This window comes from Rhipicephalus microplus, chromosome 7 (genome assembly GCF_043290135.1).
Source record: "Rhipicephalus microplus isolate Deutch F79 chromosome 7, USDA_Rmic, whole genome shotgun sequence".
In the NCBI taxonomy this organism is placed as follows: Eukaryota; Metazoa; Arthropoda; class Arachnida; order Ixodida; family Ixodidae; genus Rhipicephalus; species Rhipicephalus microplus.
The window spans coordinates 6,072,885-6,096,254 of NC_134706.1; positions in this window are offsets into that span (position 1 = coordinate 6,072,885).

A 23,370-nucleotide genomic window follows, 5' to 3' on the forward strand; every position below is an offset into this window, starting at 1 on the left:
TTCCTAAGCATTATGAGTATGTGGCGTTATCCGCCGTCCGATCTAAAGCGTACAGCCATATCAATTCATCTACCCATCCCCATAAGCAAAAAAAAAAAAAAAAGAAAGAAAACGCAAGCTCACCAATCGAAGCGAAGACGTAGATTGATTGTGAATGAGTAAGCTTGAAAACGTTAACTAGAGTATTATTTTGCATAATGGAAACATATCCGCGGAAGCATGCAGTGTAAAAACACATATGTGATGTCTGCCTTGCCAACAGGATGTGTGGTGCCGGATTTCTTTTTAATTCACAGACTTTCTTAGCATCAACAAAAAGGTAAGGAAATTTGTGATCGAAGTGAACAGGTGATGCAAAATGAAATTAGCGCAGATGTACACCCCAACCAGCCGTCCCGTCAATAGAGAAGTAGAACAGCTATACGACATACGAATACGATACGGGATAAGAGCCTGATTTTAAAAAAAGACTAGTCATAAATTTTCTCGTGACTTTTTTTTTTACGTTCGCAACTTATGTACTGAATTTGTGTATATTGTCCAGACTTGTGTTAATGGTCCTTTAGGTGTCAGCTTGGATAAATTTAGCATAAACATAAAGACAAAGACGTTGTCTTCTATTCTCCCTGCTTTGTCTATAATTTTCCGCTGTTGTTTTATTCTAGCATAAACCACCAGCTAGCCTAAATATGGCTTCTTGTGCTTTAGGAATTAGTACAATTTCTAGTTTTTTTTAACAAAGCATGCATGTTCATAGGCAAACAACTTCGGTTACGCAGCGGCAATACGAACACTAACAGTATCATCAGTATACAATATAAAGCGAAAAGCCTAACGAACTGCCTCATGGTACACGAGTTGGGATCGGAACGTTACCCCTTTTATTGAACAATACATTGCATTTGTTAATTTTAAAGCATAATTTATTTCTTGCATAAAGTTGGTTGAAGATGGGAAGCGAGTTTCCTTGGAATGACTTTATCAACACCATTGCAGAGGTTTGAGAATAGTATACCTATTCTAGAGTGTGTGTGGGAGTAATGCAAGACAATGAAACATAACTATGGTTATAAAAAAAAGCTTACTCTCATCAATGCTGTCATTGCCACTGAAATAAATAACTAAAGGTGGAACAAAAAACGATACATACCGTTGGCTTGACGACACTAATTGATACTTTTAGTTAATGCGGCGTCCTAAACAGCTGAAACCCGAAGTTGAAAGCCACGGTGGCTGCAATGCACGTCTTTGTATGACCACTTAAACAAAATGTGTTTAATTAAAAGTTGCGATACTACCCATCTGAAAGTATTTCGAAGCATCGAAGTGTGATAACCTGAAAAAGCGAAGACCACCAGCTTCGCTATTTCATCAGTATCCGCGAAGTTGAGCTTGATCAGTTCAAAATTAAAAATCTCTAGTAGCGTAATGAAAGGCCAAACTTACCTAGCATGCTCAAGGACATCGTCGCGTCCACCAAGCTCAGCCGATCTCGTTGACGGTGAATCCATGTCGACGACGCACGGATATTCCTTGTCCAAGGCGTCAAGGGTTGCAGAGGAGTGAAAGACGAGCAGCTGCTTTGTTCACTCGATAGACAAGAATGCTTAGATACGACACCGAGACGTTATTTTATCCCTCACCCTCTGGAGCAATCTGGAGCTCATGCACCTCCTCATTGGTCAGTCAAGGGGCAAAATAACCTCCTCCAAAGAACGAGGTCCCAGGTTCGCTTTCTTGAAAACAACGTCCATCCACTGGTTTTTATTACTTTTTTTTTCCAAGCACAAACTTGTACACTGACTTCTTCTAGACACCACCTGGGCCCCGTCATTGTCCTCACTGGGCTGCCCAAAACATGAAGGACCCCCTCTCCCCCCCCCCCCCCCAAAAAAAAATGCTGTTCTGAGTCAGTATTCTTTGTACTCGGGCACACAGCCTAGTCTGGCGTCTTTTTTATTTCCTGTTTTTCTCGCCACGACAGAACAAACCGTGTGAAATATGCACGTGCTGATATGCCTAACACCCTCATCTAGAGAAATACGGAACTTGAGGAATATGCGTCCCTCTTCTGTTGTTTTCTTTATTTTTTTCCCTCCCCATGCGCCTTCCAAAACGCGCTGAACACGGCTTCTTGATCTCCTCCGTTTAGTGCGTTGAATGTGCAAAGTTCCCTTCTCAGAAATCATCGGGCAGTGGACCGGTTCTTCTTAAATAGAAGAACCGGTGATGGGGAAAGCTATTGGTAGCATGCCGAACCTAATTATGCACACTCGAACCTAATCCTAAAATACCTGCAGAGGTGTCGCTTGACTGAATCGCGTTCGCTCGCTTTGTGGGCTTTCGGAGAACTAGTTTCGAGACACGTGGTCGCACTAAAGCAAGAGAAACAAGTTATCAATGGTCGTTTAGGAGGATATCGGAACACTAAGACCAAACAATAAATCGTTTTCATTGACAAACTGTTCTCTAAAAGCTCGAAGGTCATAGTTTTCACCATTGTAGGAATATTACAGAGGAGAAAATCAAGGTGAAAGTTTCATGTTTAAATACTACGCTGGAATCAGCGCCCGGGACTACACAGGTCTTAGACAGAATTTTTCATATTTTTATGACATTGGCTTTGCGAATATATTTGAAACTTAGAAATATAAGTCACTGTATTCCTCAGAACACAACGAATTACATTTTCGCTGATTAGGATCTACGTATACCTCCTTGAAATACAGATTTTTCGATGCTGTGAAAGTCTATAGGGTTGGTGCAATTGCTGCAAAATGTTCATTATGGCATCGTTGCACACATTTTGTTCTCGTACGTTTTCTTTTTTTTTTGCTTAAAAAGGCGTATTGTTGTGTGCAGAAAATTCGCTATAAGGTGACTTAGTTCAAAACAGCCAGTTCAGAGAAATCATTTTTTTAGTATTCTGATATAGTGACCAATCATAAGCGTATTAAACCTAGGTGAGTATCATATGTGGCCTGAGTTGTTTTCATACCGTAGTTACAACAATAAGCTATTATTGCCGATTAACAACTGTCTGGTTTGTTTCCTAAACAAGGTTATACTTATATATACTAATGTGTTATCTAGAAGGTGGTGCGTATGTATGGCTGTGGCTTGTTCGGTTCTCTTGCGTCATTTGCGAAATATTGTTCTTCATAACACTATTGAATTTTGAAATAGACAAGAACAATTATTTATTGCTCATAAACTAATATCACTCATCAACAACAAGAATTTTTTTATGTACGTATTCAATATGTAGCCATTAAAGACAGAGCAGTATACGCTTATGCAGTGCAATGCAGGATATTTTAAACTTAATTATTCGATTGTCTAAAGGATGGCAAGGTGCTTTCATAAATATGCTAGCGTACATCGTGCACTTTGGTCGTTCCAAAGTCTCGTTGATTGACTTTCTGAGCACTCAGATATAGAGAAACGTGTCGGCGCTATTTTTGATTTTGAACGCAACACAAAAATCATTCCCTTTGCTGTCCTGTCGAGAATAAAACTGCAGCACACAATCGTGCAGATATAGTGCGATGCGAAAATTTACCGCTGAAAAACTGACCGATATAGGCGCAATGAATTCTTCATGACAACTCGCCATGCCAAAAATTAGCACTTCGGTTTCAGAATTTATTTGAAAGTGCCCATGCTCATCACTGCAACAAAAAAATTGCAGCCCACTTTTAAACAAGATATGCTGATCTTATTAGCGTTCACACTGATGGGTCATATTGGAAACAAGCTTCGGCGCCAGCTTTCCATAAACCCGTATCCTAAGAGAAAAAATATTTTCGGCTCTGCCACATTACTATATACGTAACTGCAGAGTTATTTGCTGTATGCTTCATTTGTAGACAGTCGAGAGAGAGATCTTTTCCAGACAAATTTATGTGATTCACCAGCTTCCCTAGTATGTATAAAGACATCAATCGAGTTTGCTACAAACAAAAGATTGCTTGCGCAAATGCTTCCACTAAAAAGATGATAGCAAGGGAAGTTTCTTTTGGTGAAACGCAATCACCGCTGGGTGCAAAAAAAAAAAAAAAACAACTGAAAACAGCCAAGTTCACGTCATTGCCAGCGTTAAGAAATTATCAGTAATGGTAGAATAGTCACTGTTGATTACCAAAGTGATGCTAACCAAAAAAAGGAAATGGCAGACAAAGATTATGTGGTGATCAAAAAACTAGGTGCATTGCTTTCCACAAAAAAGTACTGCTTTTCATTTCTTAGTTTTAATGCAGAATCTGCACGAAATAAGAAAGACCAAATAACCGCGCTAAATCCAAGTGCTGAGCCTCATGTGATTATATATAATGACGGAAACATGCTACGAGAACGAATCTGGGGTAATGAGATCAACCGGCTTTGCAACCTTCTTTCTGAAGGTGGTGTTTCAATGATGGCTTAAAATTCAGCAGAATTCCGACTGGTTGAAGAGTTTTCGCTTGTCCCTTATATTTATGAAATATTGACTTTCCAAAGAAATGGTTTTGTTTCTGTTGTGTTACCGCCCTCCTACTGGTAACAATTCGAACTTCTTAGCTTCTATGATACATACTTATGTTGGACCGGAAACACTGGCAGTACGCTGACTCTTGCAGGTGACTTTAGTATCGATGTTGTGAAACCATTGGAAAGTCCGTTTGAACCCTGTCAAGTTGTTTCCTCAAATTGGTTTTCTAACGCCATCACTATCTTAACCAACGTTGACAAAAACAGTGCGACATTAGCAAGGATGTTCATCACTAACATAAATGCTTCAAAATGTTAAATCAGCGTACTAAGCGCGCCCATCAGTGGCCTATTTTTATATTGATTAAGGAAGCCGTAAATTGTTAACCCTCCCAACTCAGAGAGCCAGTAGTTACGCGAGGTATTCATTTATATGCATTGGCTACTTTTCGCAGAGATATAACGTTTACCCGATCGTTCAAGCGTGTAGCAATCAGAAGTCACCTATATTATTTTCTTTAGTTAGCTGATTAGGGTTCACAAGAAATGCTTTCTATACCAACAGCTGAAGCATGCGCGCAAACTAAAAAAAACCGTGGCTGACTAAAGCTTGTTTTAGGGAAATAAAGCGTAAAAGTAAATTGTTCTAAAACTGTCTGAAAATAAGAACGACGAAACGTTTATAAGTTTCAAAACCGAGCAAAATAATGTAAACAGTATATTGCGTTACGAATGGAGAAAATACTTGAACAACTTCTTTAAGAGAGATGTAATGAGTATTAAGATTTAGCTCGGTCAATGTTAAAAAAGCTTCTTGGCCGTAACGTTGATACTTCAGGCCTACTGAGCTTGTGATCGGTGGTGACGTTATTTGTGCCAATGCTTTAGAATATTTATTCAATATTATTTTCTATCTCAAGAAAACGAACAGCACAATTAAGCTTAATTGTACCACCCATTGAATCATACCTAATATTTCGGCAGCAGGAGGCAGTCACCGGCAAATGTACCTCCAACATGCTGAAAATTTCAGGGGGCTTACAACAAACTAGCATAGGGCCTTCGCTTTTTTTTTGTATAAACATAAATGATAATTTAAAATTGTCACGTCTGTAAGTTGTGTTATATACGCTGAGAATACAACTTTGCTTCTTTCAGCTGAAAGTTATAGATGCTTAATGACGAAAGTGAGGTACTAGTGAGGTAGGCCACGCGTAGAAGCATCAATTGTTTAAATCAAGTCTGTTTAAATCAAGTCTGTTTAAATCAAGTCCTGTTAAAGCTTGAAGTTCAGAAGTTGAAATAATACACTGTAATATGTGCATGGATATTCTTTTCAATGAACACACTTGTTAGAATGCACATACTAAAAAGCTATCTGGTGCTATATAAAGAATTTCTGGCATACTTTTGCGGGTTCGTTTCTCGCAACCTAAGGTGACGCGACCATCAGAATTTGGTGCTGGTTAAAGAAGCCCAGGTGGTCGAAATTTCCGGAGCCCTTCACTACGGCGTCTCTCATAATCATATGGTAGTTTTTGGAAGTTAAGTCACAATTATCAATATCAAGGAAGTGAAAATTCTCATCTATTTATAGCGCTAACTACTGTCATCTGTTTTGGAGTACGACAACGTTCACAAATATCCGCAAGTTACACGTCATACAGAATATTACCAGACGTGTCTTCGTAAATGATTTTTTATCGCAGTCACACAAGTCCCATATTCTGCGGCATGAACATACAAACTACCAAAATACTACTGCCCAATGCTTGTGAAATCCTACCACACAGGATAAAAAGGCGACACACTTTTAAAGACCATTGCCGTCCTGAACCACCACAGGGTACTTCACGACACTCTTTTTAATCAGACGTGGTTCATCCCACGCACAAGCAATAAATACGGCAACCAGATGCCTTGCTTTCTCTCTAAGTTTCACTGAAGTGCCATATCTTTCATCTGAGTGAAATTGCACATACTTATATTTTTCTCCAAGCTTCTTTTTTTCTTATCTCTTGGGTATACGTGCACATTCTGAATTTAAGGGTGTATCTCATATTTCTAGTATCATTACACTCTATTATTCAATTCGTATGTATAGGAAATCGTTAAGATATTACTTGTATTTTTCTTTCAATTCACCGTTTCAATTAATTGTTTTCAGTCTTTATGCTTCATTCAGTTTCAGAAACTGTCACTAAAGATTGCTCGCTCAATTTGTACATTTTCACAGCAATAAAAAGATTGTCTATGCCACCCATGGGTAGGAAGTCGTGGTCGCAGTCAAGTTCATTAGAAGTTTTTTCACCACGGCCCTCAGCATCCAGAATGTTAAGATGAAGTTTCAAGTTTCAATGATTGCACAAGTGGATTCCGTAAGGTTGTTCCTTTGAACGAACGATTCGCGTAACGATTTAGATTCGAGTAGATTTTAGTTCATCGTTAGATCACGGGAAATTTCATTGCTGATCATGAGACCCATACAGTACATTGATAAAACGATTTATTTCTACTATCTCTTGACGTTCATTAAACAAACTATGCTGTCGATTGTACAGATACTTCGTTCGCAATCTACGCGCAAAACTCTCAAAGAGATGAAGTTCATCCAGTGATATAATTTAATATTTCTATTAAAATAACCCACATTGCCGAAACAATATTTTGTAAACCAAATTTCGACACTTGAGAGAGCTGTGTTGTTTGGTAGTCCTGCATGCTGGGCCACCTCTGATCGATCATTAGTGGCGAGCGCAGTTCAGAAAACATTTTAATTTGTTTTTAAAGTAGGCGTGCGTGCTCTTTCAAGTATTCAGGTGCAATGCACATAATCTGTGGTTCAACGTAAACCGGGACTTCCCTTGTGCCGTTTCATAGGACAACATTTGCGTGGTGCACATGATACCCCAACTGGCACCCGGCGAGGATTATTGTTCGTCACCCCTCTCGCTCTGTTGTCCGGCTGCTCCCAAGGTGGTTTAGTAGGCTTAATCCAGAAATGTTTTTCTTTTTTGCTGTGGGCGACACGCTTAAAGCACCCACATCGTCTCATCGTTCACCGCACGCTGATCTCCCTATTGGAAAAGAGCGCGTTTCAGCGTCACCAAAGCTTATGCGCACTGAGTCTCGGGCGCTGCTTCGCTGTGCAATGCTGGTTTGTTATGGTTCTTATGCACGCGTTTTGAAGTGAGGATATATTGTTCTCAGTTACCACGACTGGCAATAAATATACGATGCGTTAGAGGATTTATGATATAAATTCGGCATTACCGGATGCAGAGCTGCAAATTACCGTAAAAAACTCGCAAACAAAACTTTCGCATTTTGGGTCGTTTAAAAACAGCGCGGCTTGACGTCACTACGTGTGCTTAGTTGGCCCTGTTTGGAAGTCGACGAAATCAAATGCTGATCAGCAAGGTCAGCAATGCTGGTCAGCAAGGACCAGAGTTCACAGTAAAGGGTCACAAGTAACACTATAACGCGTTACGTGTTTTGGAGTCTCAGTACCGTACTCGTTACGATTTCGGACCGTAACGGGTAACGTACTTCGGTTATCATTTTCCGGTAAAGTGTCGAGTCGCGTCGTCCGATACTTTTTCATCCTGTATGCAATTTTCTTAAAACCCGCCACCGACGAATCATTTGACGCTGCTTAGGACAGCTGTTGGCCTGCCAGGGATGAACAAACAATCCTTCGGTGGCATTGGGTTTTTTTTTTTTTTTGAAATCGCAAGCTCGTTTTTTTTTTTTTAAAGCACAGACTCCTTCTGGGGAGAGTTGGACCATCGTCATGCAAAGGTTGAAAAAACATCTGGAATGCACAGTGAAAAATTGTACGGACACCCTTTCCGAGAACTGGATCGAAGCAGGTGGATTTCTAGCACCTGCGCATTTGCGTGCACAAAAGACCTGCTGCCCGGAGCGAAAGCCCGCGAGAAAGTTCACTCCATGACACGTGCTGACTGTGACGCTTTGTTCGTGGGGAACGCAACGAGATTCTTCGAGAGCCTGCGGCCACATGAAAACGGTAGCTGAAAATTACCGTAAACAGAAGTGCACTCCCTGAGCACTGCGTTCTGAAGGACCACCACATCGAATCGGACAAGTCCTGCAATGTCGACTTTGAGGCCAATCCTGTAAGCGGCTTTTTGCGGAATCCGGACTGATTGAGGGGACAGCCGGGAACTTGAGCAGGTCTACAGGTGCACTGCCGATCGAGAGTCTGCCACAACGGAATTTCGCACATCGTGGAGCATAGGCGTTCCCATATAGGGCGAAAAAAAAAACGCCCTAGAAGAAAGCAAGTGGCACGTGGAAGACGAACGGTTTTTTTTTTTTTGCAGCGCTAACAAACGCACGGTATTTTCATTTAACATTACTTGCTATTACTGGCGCCCTCTGTTTCAACTACAGCGCAACAATAACGCGGTCACATGGTCCTATACTGAACCACGGTTAATGTAGCAAGAGGAAGACCATGGCTATCGCGAAAGGATGATTCCGTGAGGCAATTCATGGATTCTAAAATAACTATTTAATGTATTTGGTTCTTCTTTATAATTTTTGAACAAACTTTCTTTTTCAAGTGCCTAGTTTGAGGGGTGGACATGTTCAACTCGCAGGGACGAATTTCATTACCTGTCATTCTCGAAATTTCGCGACGATGTAACTCACAAATATTACCGTTACAAAGGAGAAGTATCGTGTATGAAGTGTATGCGAAATGCCCCGCCGCGGTGGTCTAGTGGCTGAGGTACTCGGCTGCTCACCTGCAGGTTGCGGGATTGAGTCACAGCTGCGGTGGATGTAGGCCCTTGTGTTCTGATTCGGGTGCATGATAAAGGTCTCCAGGCGGTCTTTCGGATCCTTCCACTACGACGTCTCCTTCAATCGTATGCGGTGGTTTTGAGACATTAAACTCCGCATACCATTATCAAATGTATGTAGAAGAAAAGGGTAAGTAACAGTTTCTGAAACTTGTAAAGAGATCAGTACTATTTTAAAAAATGCATAATTATGCGACATTTGTACAATATATAGGTGCTGTCCAACAGTTGATAGAACTTATCAACTCATGGGTACGGATAGTAGCGAGCCAGAGTTCACCTGACAGACCTGAAATAAACGCTGGCTAGCATCGTTTTCGGTAATTATACTGTGTAAGGTCTACAAAAAATACACAGCTACTTTCTCCGTGAATAGGCTATTAAAACAGTTCTCGAATATTTGCACATGTATTTTGCTAGTTCAAGCATGCCGTAAAATGGGCCTTTCCCGCTTGTAGTCTGCACATGTGCATAATTTTTATTAGCCCAATGCGATGTTCCCGTTAAAAAGGAAAAGTGCCATGCAGGCCTCCACGGCTGCCTACAAGAGTGTGGTGGGCAATTTCAGAGGCTAAGGATCACCAATATTGATTTCGACAATCTCCACTTCTTGTGCAGTTCGAACCCGGAAAAGCCTGATTATTGTACATTTCTTCAGTTCACCGATGCTTTATTTTCGGAAAGCGTGAATGCTTGAATATCGAATATTGCGTTTAATGTCACACTGAGAATAAAAATGGCCTTGTGTCATGCATGTGAATCTGCAAGTGTCGTCGAAAGACGATAGTCTTGCGTGTGGAGAGCGTGAACAAGACATTTATTTCATGTTCTGCGTGAGAAAATCCGTGAGTAGTATTCCGGAGGCGCTGCATTAGAGTGCCTCGAACGCACAGCGGAGGCAAACGAGCGCATCAAGTAACGCCACACGTGAGACGTGAGCGCTTCAGGCAGTTTTTTTTTTTTTTCATAAAACAAAGCGCGTGGCTCTGAGACGGGTTTGCGCGCCCGTCTCAAAGGTGATAAGGTGCAGAACGCAAGGTGACGTGTAGGTGCCACCACCGTGCCGTCTTAGCAAAGCGCTAGAAACACTCGCATTTCTGTGCAACGGTTGCATGGTGAACGCAGCGTGATAAGCGGTGTGGTCCTTGAAATTACTTATGTATGCCTTTTCTAGTAAAAGACGCACATGCAGAATATGCGCTTGTGTTTATGGTGCCCCAGACATGCGCAATATTTGGTTTTTAATTGACAATTGCACAAGCATGAATGCTCAACCTTGAGCAATATTGGTGGGCGCTGAGGTTGGGGTCGGGCATTTCAAGTACCCGGTGCCGTTAATAGTGAACAAACAGACAAATCCACAGACAGACAGACAGACCGAAATTTTTTCCATCGATGGTCCCCAAGAAAGACTATCGTCTTTAGAATGGCACGATCATGTGTCACACAGTCAGAAGCCGTCGCATGTAACTCGTCTGCTGTGTATGTGCTTGTGTTGTTCTCGTCTTTCGCGCTGTTGCCTCAAGAACAAAACTCGCTAGTTAACTTTTATTGCTGTAGCAATTATATGGACAGTCTCGGCTGGTTTTTTTCTGTCACCGCCATGCACGGTATCGCACCTGCACTGGGCACCCAGCTCGTCACGATGCCAACGCGCGTTCATCTTCCACACGTACTTTGAATCGTGCGTCTTGTTTTTCACCGGAACAATCGCGTTAGTTGCCTGGGCCACGAAGGTCACTTCGCTTGATGTACAGGCCCCGTTTGCGAATAGAGCGCACTTTTCTATGACAACGAAATAACAACTGGAACACACGTTAGTTCGCACTCATATCTGTATCTGTGATGACGTTTTGTGTGCCGTTTTTGTTTAAATAGCGCGTTAAGCGTCTAGCTGTAAGCGTTGTTAGTTACCTCTCGTCCTGTGCGTGTTGTTTTCGTGTGTCAATTGTGCGAGAGCAACGCGCTGCACGTTTCGATCTTCTAGCCGTTCTTAGCGTTACATTCCAAGTTGTCGATATCGCATTCGTTGTTTCGTCCCTGCAGCGAAACTGTGACTTTTCAATTACTATGAAGAGTACCGATGCTTTCCATGGATAAATTGCAAGACGCTACAACCTTTCACAAGCCATTTTTTTTACGAGAACTGCTAAACACTTGCCTAATTTAAAAGTAATAATACCCGAAAATCAAGGCGAATCAAAGTTTGGTATCGCCTTGACGGGGGCCTTGAAATTAAATTGTTACTATCTCAGATTATTAGCGTTTTTTTTAAACAGTGTGATGCCGTAAATTGGCACGCCCCACAGCCCTGCAATATAAACAGCCGCCATAAAATAATTAACGAGTTTTTTTTTCTATTAACCATTTGAATGTAACTTCAGGTGTTGTGAACTTTTCCGTCTTAACGTACACTCTTAAAAAAGTTAGTAAAAAGGTAGCAACTGCAAGCGAACGGGTAGTAACTGCAACGGTTACTACCCTACTTGGACCGTTACTACACTTTCGCTACCTTTTTACTACCTACGTTAGTAAACAGTTAATAGCTGCAACCGTTACTGACTTTTTGCGACCTGTTTACTACCTACGTTAGTAAACACTTAGTAACTGGAATGAAAGAGGTAGTAACTGCAGCCATTACTACCTTTCTTGCCCGTTATCATCTTTTTGATACCCGGCTATTGACTATTTATTCCAAAATGGTGTGATTCCCGTTCTGAATATTTATGAGAGGAATCGTCTCGACGTATTATCATTAAACGAAAAAAATAGCACAGAAGATGTCTATTATTCAAGAAAATACATTTTGTTTTTAATTACGCAACTGAGATATGTAAACGTGATTCTGGTATTTTCGAAACGGAGGAGTACAAGTTAACGAACCATAGGCAAGTGTACACGCGTTGCAATAGACAATTACAACAAACTCAGTAAATTACAGCACATATTAACAAGAGCGGTGGATCGAAATTACCAGATGTTCGCAATTAGCCTTGAAAACGGTCACAATCAATCCACTGCGGCGTGTCTCTAAACATTATCATTGTTTTAGCGCGTAAAACCCCAAAAACCAATATTGCCTTGTAAACGCTGATATATTAGCCGTGGGAAGCATTCAAGCGCACTGAGAAAGAGTTCCTTGTTTCGGCCACTGTCCATAATGTCTTTTTTGTGACTCTTTTATAATAAAGAAATATGACATAAATTTTTTATAAGCAAGGCTAATTAAAAGTCTTGTGCTACGTCCACAAACGTACGTAACCAGGTAATATCATATAGTGCTATAGGTTGAAATTTCTTATAATTCATTCTGAGACACAAGTACTCCCCTGTGCCCGACATGCCCCTGCAAAGTGGGGGCTACATATACCCCATACTATATACTATAAATACTCCTTATTAAAAACACTAAAGTCAAATAACAATTTACGTCCGAGTGAAAGCTCAATGTATTACATCAACCAAAACAACAATATTATCAACAACGGTGTCCTACTTACCGATAAGTAAGGGTAAATGCGCAGGAATACAAGCGCCGCTGTAGGGCATTTTTTTAAATGATCCAGATGACATCAGATGGACCACGAACAATTATTCTCTAGTAATCGATCTAACTGCTCTAAGTAAAGAACTTTCCGTGCATCAAGAGACGCAATCAAATGCTGCTTGTTCGTTGCTGTTTGATTCATGGAAAAAAGAACCGCCGGACGTTACTATGGTGAATTGTGCGAGTGGTTCCAAAATTTATTTTCGCGTGGTTCACGGGACAGGTAGTGTCATCTACTGGGGCGCAGTTGAAACAAAAGCGTCTGCAATCTCGAAGCCCATGGAGAGAAACTGATCAACGGCCGTTTTTGTTGCTGTGACTCCCACTGCTTTCGGTCTGCTGCTACTAGCGCAATAAAGCCGGGCAACGTTGTGCACGGCAACAATGACGTGAGACGCACCGGTCGGTTCATTTCTTGAGGCGAGTCATTTGAAGTGCGCTAACCCGATGCGGACCACTAAAACGTGATTTTATTTCATAATAGGCCCTTCCTCGACACAAAAGTAACACTAACAGGTTTCTGGACCGCCATTTCAACGATCAACGTCGACTGAATGGTTGACTTTATTGTCCCTTTAAATCAATGTATGGTGCAGACGTTTCGCTCACTTCTTAGGCGATTAGGATTGAGCGACCGCCCCCCCCCCCCCCCCCCGCACCCTCAGGAGCACGCCTATGCTTATATTCACTATACAGACGCCATGTTTCTTCTAGTGTCCGATAGGTGGACTTATTTTTTGGCCGTGAAACGTGTTTCAATTCATGCACTAAATACTCTCGTTAGCGCTGGCGTAAGCAAAAAATCACTACCGAGACGACGATGAAAGAGCAGAGAAGCGCATCTGCGAAAACGTGAAAGATTCCAGGCCTGCGCGGAAAACACCGCACAGTCACAACGAAAGCTGGAAATAGCGGCCCCATTGTACCCGTTGTAAACCCTCTCGGGATGACTAATACAAGTACACCCGCAGGATATCCACAACGCCATAAAATAATAATATTTGGGAAGTATATGAAGCATCCACTCAGCCATTATACGTCGTTCTGTGCGGAGGCAACGTTCCCGCTTCACAGACCCGCGAATCATAGTGTGCACTTCGTTTGTGCTTTTCCTCCGGCCACATTGAAAACAGAAAGTCTGCCTTGCTTCAAGAAATATTGATCTACCCTCTTCTCTTTCCTCGATAGTAATGAGCACTCACAGTCGAGAGAACACTACAGCAATGCGAAGTTGCCTTTGAACGCAGCTGTAACGTAATTACATTACGTTTTCGTAATATACACGAGAGCCGTAGATAAGTCAACTGTACCGCTCCTTGCGAGATTATTCGTGAAATTGAAAACCATTGTTGTTTTCAATGACGAGACCTAAAATACTTTCTTACCAGCGCACGTGGCCTCACAAAGTATGGTAGAAAATAATAGAATAGTTAGAATAGTATAGATAATATTTGCAGAAATACAATGGTTCTGGCTCAGACCATTGGCCGAAAGCTGTTGCCACTAGATATTCGCCAATAAAGAACTATCGTCACGTCGTCCGTCGGGATTACTTTAATGTGCTTGCCGGTTGCGCTTGAAGCGGCAAACGGATTTTATATAGGTACACGCATAAGCTTACAGCTGTGTCAGGGTATCATCATCATCATCATCATCATAATCATCATCAGCCTGACTACGTCCACTGCAGGACAAAGGCCTCTCCCATGTTCCGCCAGTTAACTCGGTCCTGTGCTTGCTGCTGCCAATTTACACCCGCAAACTTCTTAATCTCGTCAGCCCACCTAACCCTCTGTTTCCCCCTAACCCGCTTGCCTTCTCTGGGAATCCAGTTAGTTACCCTTAATGACCAGCGGTTATCCTGTCTACGCGCTACATGCCCGGCCCATGTCCATTTCCTCTTCTTGATTTCAACTATGATATCCTTAACCCCCGTTTGTCCCTAATCCGCTCTGCTCTCTTCTTGTCTCTTAAGGTTACACCTATCATTTTTCTTTCCAATGCTCGCTGCGTCGTCCTCAATTCAAGCTGAACCCTCTTTGTAAGTCTCCAGGTTTCTGCTCCGTAGCTAAGTACCGGCAAGATACAGCTGTCAGGGTATAGTGGTTGTCAAAGGGGGGGGGGGGGCAAGGGGCGGACTGACGCCATCGTACAGCCGTCTTTTTTTCCCTTTACGCGCCTTCTCTTTTCCTTCCCTAAAGAAAGACGATGCTTATAATTGATGTTGATTGCGGGGCCACATCACTGTCTGCTTTGGATCTTCCCGCCCCATCGACACGTAAAAGCATGCATGTGAAGCCTTGATATCTATTTGTATACTCATGTCTGGGATATGTAACCAACATAAACGCTCGCATTTCAACGAATATCACTCTTAATTTTCAGTTGGCCTTCAATTCGAAGATGGTGTGGCTGTCGAATGGCGAGAAGGCACTAAATGCCTAGGACATTGTGAAGATCAGGTCATACAATTTTTTCACGAATGCCTGTCAGCAGTTGGTCACTAGACTGAACGTATGTAGAGGTTTTCAAAGAAAAAAAAAAGAAATAAGCGCGGTGTCGTTACACACCGCGCAGGGTATGGGGGAATAGGACTAAACTAGACTGCTCCGACACATAGCGTTACGATTTCTCAGGTGTTCAGCAACGCAGAAATAGGGAACTAATCTATCTGCATGAAAGTGTAGCGGCGAAAACGGCGGGGAAGGTAGAGCAATTGAATGGGTAGAAAGGAAAGTTTGCCAGCACTTTCATTCATACCACAAGTAACATATTTAAATTCATTGGTTAGATATGATTCTCGAAGCTCTCTATCGTGGTGGGAACAGAAACCATATTGAAGGATTGTAGCTGTAAAACTAAATGCGAACCATTCCTTTGCGTACTACAAGCATTTCGGACGTCTGTCAGAGTATCCATTTATCTATCTAGCTGCTTACGTCTGGGTGCTCTCGGGATCACACCCAGAGCTTGACATGAACCAAAATTACTATTGTAGGGTAGGATGGTTTGACGAATGTGATGCACAGGTCAAGACATAAATAATGTCTCAATCCTTGACTGCTATGTGGGGTTCACCGTCCTAAAACCACTATATGATTATGAGAGATGCCGTGGTGGAGTGCTTCGGAATTTTCGGCCACCTGGGGTTCTTGAACATGCACACAAATCTGACCACACGGGCCTACGTCATTTTCGCATCCATCGAAAATGCAGCCACAGCAGCCGCGATTCTATCACGCAACCTGCGGGTCAGAAGCTGAGTACCTTAGCCATTTGACCACGGCGGCAGGGCAATGCCACAATCTTGTCGCGTACGTCATTAACAACTCGCGCCATACAGTGGCACATGGGCCGGTATGTGCAACCTATATGCGGGTATGTGCCACAAATGATAGACGCTTAGTACCTACCCCGGAAGGTGAGAACACACATGGGCAATTTTAATGCTTGAGTGTTACCAAAAATCTGACATCGGCAGCGTTGACCCGATGAATCCAAAGAATAAGTATTGAGGTCCCAGCGCAAATCGAAGCTAAGCATTCTGCATGGATGTCAAGCATTCTACCACATAGCCCGATTAGGTGGTTGCAGTATTAGTATCTAATTAAAAAAAAACATTACATATGTGAGCAATATGAGCTCAAACGCGTGAGTGCGTGGCAAATAGCCTCAAAACTGAGATAACGTGAAGCGTGGATGGTGCTGTGCGACTCCACGGGAAAGGTGGGGCGCTCTTACACTGTCTGTTGGCACTCTCGCTTCGCTAACGTTTTGGGCAAACGGCAGATGATTGCGTACAAAATTCCGCTAGCAATGATAACACAAAGAAAAAACATGGCTGACCCCCCTATACAGGAATGAGTATTCACGTCAACGTACACTCCGTGGCGTAGTGGCTAGCACCGCGCGCTAAGAATCGAGAGGTTGATGGTTTGTTTCCACGCGACAAATGCTTGCCGTCTGGTTTTTTCCGTTGCAATTTCGTTAGATTCATGAACCAAATGGACCTAGCCACCAGTTTATAAATGCTCCTTTTTATTATTAGTCTTTAATGTTTTTTACTCATACTCGTCAAAGTCTTCATCATTTTTGCCTTCCTCATTTTCTTCCTTTCTTCATTTTCTTCATTTTTGCCTTCCTCACACAGAAGAGACACACATTGTCCCCGTTTGTGTGTCTCTTCTGTGACTCTGCGCAAATATTTCAAGATAAAGACGTTAAATCGAATTATTTTCTTGTCCTGCCACGCGTATTATTTCCCCGCGCACTTCTAACAATCTTTTGTGAGCCAGTAACAATGCTATACTACGTCATTGGTTGTCGCATGTTACGCTACTCTCGCATGTATGCATCACTTCGACGAAGGGTGGTCTCTCGGCCGAAACGTCAGAATTTTTTCCGAAACGATTTTTCTTACGTGCCTGATATCTTCTTTTGAACTTTTACGTCCGGATCCTGTGTTCTTTTTTTTTCTATTGCAATGAATCCCGGCAACAGCACGAGGAAAAATATTAACTCGAGGTATCCGTCAAGCCGAATTCCTACGACGATATTGGGTGACTCTCAAGTCAAATGCCGCTTCGACCATTTTGACCATAACCGCAATGCTACTCCAGCTTTTACGTTGCAGTCAGAAGCCAGCAGGACTGACGCGCGTGTGATCGCCACCAACAACCCTCATCCTCAATGTGGGCACCAATTGCTTGAACTCTTCTATACCGCACGCACAACCTTTGAAAACTACCGTGACCTGTTTCACATCACAGCCAAGGCACGACCAGGTATCAGTCCTGTGTACGCCAGCCTGGTCTAGCCGAGAGGTACGAATGGCCACTACGGCAAGCCAAATAATCAGCTTGTTCGACACGGCAATCGCGAGGCTTGCCCTCTCAATGGCCTGTACAGCAAAGCTTCTGCCAGCCTTCAAGTTTCGTGTACTTTATGAACAACGAATTTGAATGGTTACTTTCCGCTCGCATTCTCGCTGTTGGTGGCATCCATGTTAGTTTAAAGGGCGTCGCGTTAATGGTTACGCATCTCCCGAGACTATGCTTTTTAGAACAACAAATATTTCTTCTTCCTTTCGGAAACACACTGCTCCTTGCCTGCTGATAGAGCCAACGTGATCGCGTCAGTCAGCAAGCCAGCTGCTCACTGCCTCAAGTTTTTTTTTGTTTTTTTTAATCCCAGTGAATTCTCTGCCGTAAGTTCAAAAATACCGCAACAATCGCCACCGGTGCCGTTTTAAACAGGCACTCAACTTTTGTCGAACCAACCGAAGCGCAACCTAAGCCTCCCTGAACCCGGGAAAGCTACAGAAATCTTTTAACCAGCGTGCGCGAGCGTCGACATGTTTGTGCGTCAGAGCCGTAGGACGGAGGCAAGTTGCCAACAGGGCGAGAGTAAAGACATGACCCCACGTATCCGGTGCAGCAGCGAATGGCATTTTCACGCAGTGCCGCGCCAGGGGCGCATGGCTTCGCAAAGACGCGCACTCTCCACCCCTCCCAATACGGGAGAAGGCTTAGTGCCACGTCAAAAAGCCACGCGTTGACGCGCCGGAACGGATACGTGGGGTCAGGCCTTAACCGCAAGCCCACCAAGCGCACTCAGCTGGGCCCATCGTCTGCAGCACCCTTCGTTATTTCTTCGTGAGAACGTCGCCCTGCATTAACCCACTTCAGACGATCCACATTTTTCTCAGCTTATACTTATGCGTGTGAGGTACCTGCGGATTTCATTTGGTTGCTTGCTGATCTTCGGAATATAAGATTCGAGCCAGACGCGCAGCTTGTTCGTTTGAACTGAGTTCATGCAGGGTGACGTTCCCACGAAGGAATAACCAAGCAGACGATGGGCACAGCTGAGCGCGCTTGGTGGGCATGCGCTTATCACCCTGTTGCAACTTGGCTCCGTCGTACGGTGCTGACGCACAAAATTTTCGGCACTCGCGCACGATAGTTGAAGATTTGGGCGGCTGTACAACGAACTTGAACAATTGAGTGCTGCAGCTGGTTTCCGTTACCGAGTCCTCAACGAGCCCGCCTACCAATCAACCAGACGTCGTGCGCAACCAGGGTAGGAGGCAGACTACGACCTATAGAAACCCTAAGCAGCTACGCAAGGCCCCACGCCGACCAGTTCCCGTAAGTCTCGGCGACAGAGAAACAAGTCGACCAACTAACTAGGTGAGCCTGCTGCCGAAAAACCGACTACCTTTAGTGCATTCTTAAAGCTGAGAAAAAACAGCGGGAAAACGGCACAAACTGCATACTACAACCGTTAGTGCATATGCTTGGCGGCTCGTGTCGCGCCATAGGTGATTCCGTCTTGCTATAGAAGCAGCCACGAGTCATATTTCGGCTAAAAGTATCGCTTTATGGCATGCCATCACTACAAACGCCCCATTGGATGATGGATCTTACCCGGGTATAGTTCAGAACCATTACCAGCATGCTTTAAAATACTTTCTAAACACGGAACGACATCTGTACGTGACTGGTGACCTTATTGTACACATAAAATTTTCGAATTCAAAAAATTATTATAAGTGAAGCAGCTAAGAGATTTGCAATCGAAAACGTATAAAGCTGCTCCGTGCTTGGAGCAATCGCTTCCAAAGCAGGCAAAACAATGGTGCCGACCAACGCGTTTCTTGGGAATAGCGCTTCGCCGTCCACCAACGTAGTCAACCTCTCATGAGAGGTTGACTACGTTCGTCCTTATTTTAGCTATCATGTGCACATGATAGCTAAAATAAAGACGAATCGCTCGTTTTGTCACGGGGCCTCATCTTTTGTCCTGCGACTGGCACTTATGATGCTTTTAAACTGGCTAAGGATATAGAAAGTTGCGATAAGTATGGCCGAGCTATAAATTGAGAATAAGAGCCGACACACATAATCGCAAGAACTTTCCCGCGCTTAAGAGCAATAATCAGTTCAGGCACAAAGTAATCTGGTCCTAACACACTCAGCATCGGTGTCAAACGTTTTTAAATTCTTAAAAAGCAGTTAAACGTACTAGCTCAGACCTCTAATCTTAAGTAATATTTCCAGTGCCACTACAAGTAGTCTTCAAACGGTCTCGTAATCTGTATAACACCCTAACTTCCTCTAAAACAAGGATCCCCGCTTAAGACCATTGTCGACCTTGCAAGAAGCTTCAGTGCAAGGTTTGCCCGCATATGTGAAGGCGTTACACGTCGCTAAAAGCACCGATTTTGATTTCTTCTATAAGAATAAAGATAGTTTCCCGTGTGGCAAAACTGTATCTATTTGCTCGAATGTTCCGTCCCAAATGTAATGCTGCCAGTATTCCTACAGCCTTCCGATATCAACACACGCGAAAATTCCTGGCCACTCATTTGAGAAATCATATTGCAACTACAATCCTACAATCTGGTTTCCGTTCCCACTACAATGGAGGCGGAAATGTTGTAGGCCCGTGTGCTCAGATTTGGGTGCACGTTAAAGAACCCCAGGTGGTCTAAATTTCCGGAGCCCTCCACTACGGCGTCTCTCATAATCATATAGTGGTTTTGGGACGTTAAACCACACATATCAATCAATCAATCAATCAATCAATCGTTCCCACTACAAAATAGAGCTTCGAGAATCGTATCTAACCCATGAATTTAAAGCTCTTATATACTTTTGGTATGAATGAAAGTGCTGGCAAACTTTCCTTTTTATACCCATTTAGTTCATCTCGACCTCCCCCATTGTTTTTGCTGCTACTCTTTCAAGCAGATAGATTAGTTCCCTATTTCGTTGTCGGATCATCACAGTGTGCTGCACACGCGCTAATATTTATTGATAATCTGCTCACAATCGAACCCATTACTTTTTATAGTTTGTGTCGGTGACACATCTATTGCGGCTTCATTATTTTACTCCGTTTTTGGGTGTAAGGGCTCATGCGCGATATCTTTTTTTCGCCGATCCCGCGGCCATCGTTTCCACACGGGCTTCTAACAATCTCTGCCAGCCAGTAACAGTGCTATACTTCGTCATTAGTTGCCTTTTATCATTTTACTGTGGCATGTGTGCGTCACTTCGACGAAGCCCGGTCCCGCTGCTGAAATGCTAGTTTTCCCCCGAACGATAACGATTTTTCCTACGTTCCTGATATATATATCAGGAACGTTTTTTTCTTCTTTCGATTTGCGCTCGGGGTACTGGCAAGTACCCCTGGCTGATGACGCTCGACCGAAGACTGCCTTCATCACACCCGACGGCTTGTACGAATTCAACGTCATGCCGTTTGGTCTTTGTAATGCACCTGCGTCATTTGAGCGCGTGATGGACACCGTTCTGCGCAACTTGAAATGGCACACGTGCTTGTGTTACCTCGATGACGTTGTTGTCTTCGCTCCAGATTTCTCCACCCATCTCCAACGTCTAAAAGAAGTTTTCGAACGTGTGAGCAATGCTGGCTTGCAACTAAATCTGAAGAAGTGCCGCTTTGCAGCACACCAACTCGCCATCCTAGGGTACGTCATGACCAAGGATGGCATTCTTCCTGACCCAGCCAAGCTTCGGGCCGTGGCCGAATTCCCAAAACCTGCGTCCGTCAAAGAACTGCGGAGTTTCGTGGGCCTGTGCTCATACTTCCGACGCTTCATACGAAACTTCGCCACGATTGTATCACCGCTGACGAAGCTCCTTGGAAGTAACAGGCCCCTCAATTCGTGGTCGTCAGAGTGCGACAACGCGTTCTTGAAGCTCCGCCTTTGTTGATGTCTCATCCCATTCTCCGCCACTACGACCCTACGGCCCCAACACAGGTGCACACGGACGCCAGTAGTGTAGACCTCGGCGCTGTCCTGGCGCAGCGCAAACCCGGGTTCCCTGATTATGTTGTGGCATATGCAAGCCGTACGCTCACGAGAGCCGAGACAAACTACACCGTCACGAAAAAAAAAAGTGCCTGGTGATCGATCGTCTGGGCTCTTACAAAGTTTCGACCTTATTTGTATGGTCGCCCATTCGATGTCGTCACCGACCATCATGAACTATGCTGGCTGTCATCATTGAAGGATCCCTCAGGCCGCCTCGCCCGTTGGGCTCTTCGCTTACAATACTACGACATCCGCGTGCTCTACCGCAACGGACGCCAGCATGCTGATGCTGACGCCCTTTCGCGCTCCCCTCTGCCTGAAGCTGACATACTCTGCTCAGTATCATCGGTTGCGGTTTCTGCCATTGATGTTGACATCATCGCTACCAAACAGCGAAAGGATAATTGGATCGCCCAACTGATCGACTTGCTCTCTGATCCATCCGCAACGCCATCCACGCGTGCCTTCCGTCGTCGAGCTCACCATTTCACCATTCGTGACGGCCTCCTACACCGACGCAATTACGACGCCGATGGCCGGCAGTGGCTACTCGTGATACCCCGCAGTCTGCGGTTGGAGATATCTGAATCCTTCCATTCTGATCCACAGTGCGCGCACTCTGGGGTATTCAAAACCTATTATCGCATTAGACAACGCTACTTCTGGCGCGGGATGTACCGCTACGTCCAGCAGTTCGTTCGCTCCTGTCTCGCTTGCCAACGCCGCAAACCGTCCGCACACATGTCACCAGCCGGTCTGCAAACGTTACCTTGCCCTGACCGTCCGTTTGGGCGCATAGGTATCGATTTGTATGGACCACTCCCTCTGACGTCCTCTTGCAACCGCTGGGCCATCGTCGCCGTAGGTCATTTAACGCGATACGCCGAAACCGCCGCTCTCCCTGCGGCTACTGCGCGTGATGTTGCGTCCTTCCTGCTACATCGATTCATACTGCGCCACGGTCCACCCCAGGAGCTTCTCAGCGATCGAGGCTGTGTCTTCTTGTCAGAAGTTGTCGACGCCATTCTCACTGAGTGCCATTCTGTCCACCGCAAAACTACTGCTTACCAACCGCAGACGAATGGCCTCACCGAACGCTTTAACCGCACCCTCGGCGACATGCTGTCGATGTACGTCGCCGCCAACCACACGAATTGGGATACCATACTGCCCTTCGTCATCTATGCCTACAACACCGCCCCTCAGAGCACAACTGGTTTTTCACCTTTTTTTTTTTTTTTGCTGTACGGAAGGCACCCGTCACACACCATCGACGCGATACTCCCGTACACGCCGGATCCATCTGAGTGTACACCTATTTCTGAGACCACCAGGCTTGCTGAAGAGTGTCGCGAGCTTGCGAAGACTTTTACGACGCATGAGCAAGAGCGGCAGAAGAGTATTCGTGATGGCTCCGCCATTTCTGAGCCCACGTTCCTTCCTGGTTCCCTTGTATGGCTCTCAATCCCGACCTCTGTAGCTGGCCTTTCTTCCAAACTACTCCCGAAATATGAAGGTCCCTACCGTGTGATCGAGCGCACATCTCCGGTCAACTATCTTATCGAGCCAATTGAACAATCTTCGGACATGCGCCGCCGCGGGCGCGACATAGTCAACGTGGAGCGCCTGAAGGCTTACTATGACCCGCTCGTAGTGACAAGCTGTTAGGTCGCCAGGCG